At 40.4% G+C, this 6,000-nt stretch overlaps 1 protein-coding gene across 1 annotated transcript in view; it reads left to right on the forward strand.

Annotated features, from left to right (window-relative positions):
* CDK15 (cyclin dependent kinase 15) overlaps positions 1–2,829 on the forward strand; it is a 51,022-nt gene extending 48,193 nt beyond the window's left edge. The window contains exon 14 of the mRNA XM_043525683.1: positions 2,588–2,829. The gene's annotated coding sequence lies outside the window, so the exon portion shown is untranslated. The remainder of the gene's footprint in view (positions 1–2,587) is intronic.
* Positions 2,830–6,000: the final 3,171 nt, after the last annotated feature.

Consider the following 6,000-nt stretch of genomic DNA (forward strand, 5'->3'; position numbering starts at 1 on the left):
GGGAAAGGTACAGGCGCTCTACTCATCTGAACAGGGTGAGTCCTAACAAATGTTCCCTGTCATGCTTGGAGTTTGCACTATATACATTCCTTCAGGGGTGTGTATACCCTACATTAGATTATCTGAGCCTAGGAACCACTGATGGATGGCTTCTCAGCTCTTGGACTGCTGTTTGTTATATTAACCTATTCTAGTTCTCCACAGATCTCGAGGCCGGAATTTATTGTGTAGGCCTTTTCCTTTTAGGGTTAAAAATGCCAAAATGTACGCCCAGGTATACTCCCCACTACCACTCATACCTTCATTATCTAAGGCTATGTCTACAGTTGCAGAGTTTTTGCGCTGTCAGTTTCACCGGGAACCGGTAAAAGGAAAGCACTGGTTTGTGTTCTCACTTACTTCCAGAGGGGTCAGATCGTGTTCACATTTGCAGCACTTCCATCCCCGATGAGAGCCACACGCTGAGGGCAGCTATCCCACAGTGCAGCTCTCTCCATTTTGAGGATAGCTCTTGTGGGAAGGGGTGGGAGGTGATCGCGAGGCGTCCTGGGTCCCTGCACAGCCTCCTCTCCCCAAACATTGATCAGCTCCAGTAGCTCAGCATTGCTCCAAGCAGGGGATCATTTGCTCCATGGAGCAGCCATTGTCACCTGGCCAAATGACAAGTGAGCACTTGCCAAGAAAACAGGAAGGGGAGTTTCAAAGTTCCCGGGGCTTTACAGGGGAAGGGGCGGACGTCTGTTTACATGGCCTCAGAGCAACAGAGCTGCTGGCCAGAGTGGTCACCAAGGCGCTGTGAGATATCCTCCAGAGGCTAAAAGCTGCGTAAACAGGAAGAAAGTGTCTTCATTTGCACATCACCGCAAAGTAGCACCAGTAAGAACTGTACGCTTCTTGTGGAGGTGATTTTCTGTTTGCAGTGAAACGTCTGAGTGTAGACATGCCCTGAGTAACTCAGCACACATGCCATGGATCAGATTATGCTTTCAATTACATCATTGTAAAACCAGGACCACTTCAGTAGATGGAATTACTTTGGGTTTAGATCAGCATAACAGTATTATCAGAATTTGGACCTATGTGTGCTCTAATGTCTGAGAAGAACTAGGTAAAGATGCTGAAGTTGTCTTAAATTATAACAGCATTGATTTTACCTGGTTTGTATTTCAGTTTTACTGGAAAATTGTTAACTTAAAACTCCCGCTTCTGTCTGAATACCTTTTACCTACTATTGCTACAAATAACACCTCAGATCACTATTACTGAAAGAAAACACAGAAAAAAAGTTCCATTTTTTTTCAGTTTGTTTACTTTGTGCATTTGTCAGGAGATTTTGTGCAGTCAGTTTTGCTGTTTCCTCTGTGCAGTCAGATAGGTCCTGATCCTGCAAACACATGAGTAACTTTATTCTGGTCAGTAATTCCATCGAAAGCTCTAGGACTACTCACTTGAGTAAAGTTATGCTCGTGCTTCAGTGTTTGCAGGATCAAAACCTTAATCAGTTTGCCCCATTTTTGGGGGTCTTTCACACACAAAATACACAATCACAAAAATAATTAATTTTTAAAATATTTACTAGATTTCATGTTGACACTATTCCTTCTTATTTCCCCATCTCTCTCTCTTTCACACACACGCCTTACATACTAGACAAGTTTAAATGTCACTCAAGCTTTCTTCCAATGTTCAATTACTGGGATGTAATCTAGTAGTGTATGAATTTAGATTTTTTAATTTTTATTACAGAAAGAGTGAGATGTTAAATGTATTTTAAAAGCTGCCAATTAAAAGCAGGTTTAAAATAATCTAAATAATGGTAACTTGGCATCTAAAGCACAACATTATGCTCATGTATGAGAAAGTGAAACAGACTAGAAACAGGGAAATTGGCAGCCTGCTTTCACTACTCAACCTGAATGGGGTGCAAAAATAAAAACAAACAACAGAACATAAAAGGTTCAATGGTGGCTTTGCCATGAACTCAGAGTAAGGGGCACCACATCACTGTCACAATCTCCTCCCTGTACTCCCTGTGCTCTGTGAGGAAATAAACTGTGCCAAGTCCATATGCAGGATGTCCTATGTTCCATGCCATAGCTCCATTCAGTCTCCACCCTGTTGTGAACATCCATCTGAAGGAGAGGGAATTTAGTGGTACCCTTAATGCAAATATCCAATATAGGGGCCCCTTTATACCTTTGTGCTACTGAACTAGCTGGGCCACAAGGGGTGTCCATGCAAAGCTTAGAGTTGTTTTAAATTCATCTTTAATAATCAAAGTCACGAAAGCAAATAAATCTGCAGAATATTTGGGATTATACATTTTTTCTTTGGATTCATAGATTTAGTCGATCAAGAATTCTCTAGGCAAAGATTTTTATCCCGAAAGCATTCTTGGTTACAGGGGCAGATTCTGCTCTCTGTTGCACCTGTGGACATCTCGAATAGCTCCTCTGAAATCAGCAGATTTACACTGATGTAACTGAGAAGACAGTCTGGTCCAGGGAGATTTCTTTATAAAAGCCACCTTTCAATGGGAAAGAAGGAGACAGTGCAGATGTCCTGATGTGTCTTTTGTATTTTTTAGAAAGCAACGTCAGGAAGATTGACTTGGCAACCAAGAAGTAAAAGCACAGTCTAGAGTTTGGACCTTCCAAATAAACCCAGCCATTTGTCTCTTAATAGAGAGATCCCTGGACCAGAAGATTGATGAACAAACGGGACTGATGGGGGTTGACAATTGAAAGAAAGTAGGGACTGATCCAAGGCTTACAGAGACCTGTCAGGCCTGGGCTTGCCTACAATCTCCTCCAACAAAAGAGCTCCTGAGGGAAGGAGGGGATTAGTCTAAAGTTGAGTGAAGTTTCCAGGGAAGATGGTTTCTTGGATAAAGTCATCAACAAAAGGAATTGTTTGAGACTATTTGTTATAATTTCCAAGGGGGAGCTTCTGCCATTACTAACAGGATTATCACTCTACTGATTCCACACCAGCAGAGCATTAGAAATGTGCATTGTGGGCCAGCTGTTTAGAGCCTAATTCAGAGGTCTTCTTATGCTGTATCCAAAAGATGTTTAGGTGTTGATGAGAGCGAGCGCAGTGCAGAATTAAGATGATTGAAAACAAAGATTGGTTATGGTAAAATTGTTGCATAGAGCACTGATGCACTAATGAGTTACCAGCCTGTTTTAATATCCTTGATCTCTGGGCTGCTGACAGACTATGAACAGAAAAGGTACTCTCTGGTGTCTCCTGACAGGGAAGGCTGGTGGGAGTAGCTGGGAGTTCTTTCACTCCTACCACATTTCTCACAGGGATTCTTCCTGGAAGAAGTTAGAAGAAGAGTTCTTACTAACAGTGCTTTTCTCTGTTTCATTCAATCATCTAAAGCATCTTTGCTCATCTCCTAGTATTTGGAGAAATCCGGAAACTGGAAGCCTCAGCATAGTCTCAAAGCAAAGCTGTGAGGGAAATTTAAGCAAAGAAATTATTCTAAAGGCCTGATCCTGCAAACCTTACATGCGTGACTAATCCTTACTCACCTAAGTAGTGCCACTGAAGTGAATGGGAGAACTTGTATGAGTAAGGAATATGCTGATGATTAAAGTGTGCAGGATTAGACCCTAAATCAGTGATGACTTAGGACATACTTTGAATTTCTTAGCATATTTCACAATCTTAATGCTATCTACCTTGACAGGGAGACAAACTATGACTTTTCAATTTATACATTGTATGGACCTAATTCTCATTTACACTAAGTCCCCTTTACACAACCTCAATGTGGGTGTTACTTATGCCCACTTTCTAGCCCCTTTACAGTGTCAGAGGGAATTTAGTGTAAATAATATGACCCTCTGATTCTGATTTTGAGTTGATTTGTGCAGCTTTAAATTGGGAGTAATTCCACTATTCAGTGGGGTTATACTGGTGTAGGTGTGGGATAAGCAAGGTAATAGATTCACAGATTCCAAAGCCAGAAGGATCCATTCTGATTATTTAATATAACCTCCTGTATAGCACAGGCCATAGAACTTCCCCAAAATAACTCCTGGAGCACATCTTTCAGCAATCTTGATTTAAATGTTGTCTCAGTAATGGAGAATCCACCAATTTACCCTTGGTAAATTGTTCCAATAATTAATTACTCTCACTGTTAAAAATGTATGCCTTATTTCCAGTCTGAATTTGTCTAGTTTCAACTTCCAGCCACTGGATCATGTTATACCTTTCTCTGCTAGAATAAAGAGCCTGTTATCAAATATTTGTTTCCCATGTAGGTACTTACAGACTGCAGTCAAGTCATCCTTTAACATTCTCTTTGTTAAGCTAAATAGATTGAGCTCCTTAAGTCTAGCACTATAAAGCAGGTTTTCTAATCCTTGAATCATTTTTGTGGCTTATCTCTGAACCCTTTCCAGTTTATCAACATCCTTCTTGAATTGTGGACACCAGAACTGGACACAATATTCCGGCAGTGGTTGCACCAGTGCCAAATTTAGAGGTAAAATAACCTCTTTACTCTTTCTCGAGGTTCCCCTGTTTATCCATCCCAAGCATCCCTTTTTGGCCAGTGTAACACTGAGAGCTCACTTTCAACTAATCTTTTTCAAAGTCACTGCTTCCTAGGATAGAGTCCCCTGTCCTGTAAGTATGGCCTAGATTCTTTGTTTCTAGATGCACGCCTTCACATTTAGCCTTATTAAAATGTATATTGTTTGCAGTACACAGTTTACTAAGCAATCCAGATCGTTCTGTATTTGTGACCTGTGCTCTTCATTATTTACCACTTCCTCATCTCACGTGTCATCTGCAAACTTTATCAGTAATAATTTTATGTTTTCTTCCAGCTCATCAATAAAAGTGTTAAATAGTGTAGGGTCAAGAACAACTCCCTGTAGAAACCCACTAGAAACATACCCACTTGCTTAATGATTCCCCATTTACAATTACATTTTGAGACCTATTAGTTAGCAAGCTTTTAAGCCATTTAATATGTGCCAAGTTAATGTTATATAGTTTTATTTTATAATTAAAATGTCATGTGACACCAAGTCAAAGGCCTACAGAAGTCTAAGTACATTACATCAACACTATTACATTTGTCAACCAAACTTTTCAACTCATTAAAAAAAAAAAAAAAAGACATCACGTTAGTTTGACAGGATCTATTTTCTATGCTGATTGCTCATAAATATATTATCCTCCTTTAATTCTTTATTCATTGAGTCTCTTTTGAGCCACTCCATTATCTAGCCCCAGGATCAATATCAGACTGACAGGCCTATAATTATCCAGGAGATCCCATTTACCTGTTTTAAATGATGGCACATTAGGTTTCTTTCAGTCTTCTAAGACTTATTGAAAATCAACATTAACCACCAGTTCTTTTAAAACTCTTGGATGCAAGTTATAAGAACGTAAGAATGGCCATACTGGGTCAGACTGTCTTGTCTTCTGACAGTGGCCAATGCCAGATGCTTCAGAGGGAATGAACAGAAGAGGGCAATTACCAAGTGACCCATCCTCTGTTGTCCAGTCCCAACATCTGGCAGTCAGAGGATTAGGGACACTCAGAGCATGGAGTTGCATCCCTGACCATCTTGGCTAATAGCCATTGATGGACCTATCCTCCATGAATTTATCTAATTCTTTTTTGAACCCAGTTATACTTGTGGCCTTCACAGCATCCCTGGCAATGAGTTCTTCAGGTTGACTGCATTTTGCAAAGAAGTACTTCCTTGTATTTGTTTGAAACCTACTGTCAATTTCATTGAGTTACTCCTGGTTCTTATGTTAGGTGAAGGGGTAAATAACACTTCCCAATTCACTTTCTCCCCACCATTCATGATTATATATACACACACACACACACACACCCATACCCCCACAGCCCTCTCTCTCATATACCCCCTTAGGTCATCTCTTTTCCAAGCTGAATAGTCCCTCTCTTGTTAATCTCTCCTCATAGAGAAGCTGTTCCATACGCGTAACCATTTT

This window comes from Chelonia mydas, chromosome 11 (assembly GCF_015237465.2).
Source record: "Chelonia mydas isolate rCheMyd1 chromosome 11, rCheMyd1.pri.v2, whole genome shotgun sequence".
Taxonomy (NCBI): domain Eukaryota; kingdom Metazoa; phylum Chordata; order Testudines; family Cheloniidae; genus Chelonia; species Chelonia mydas.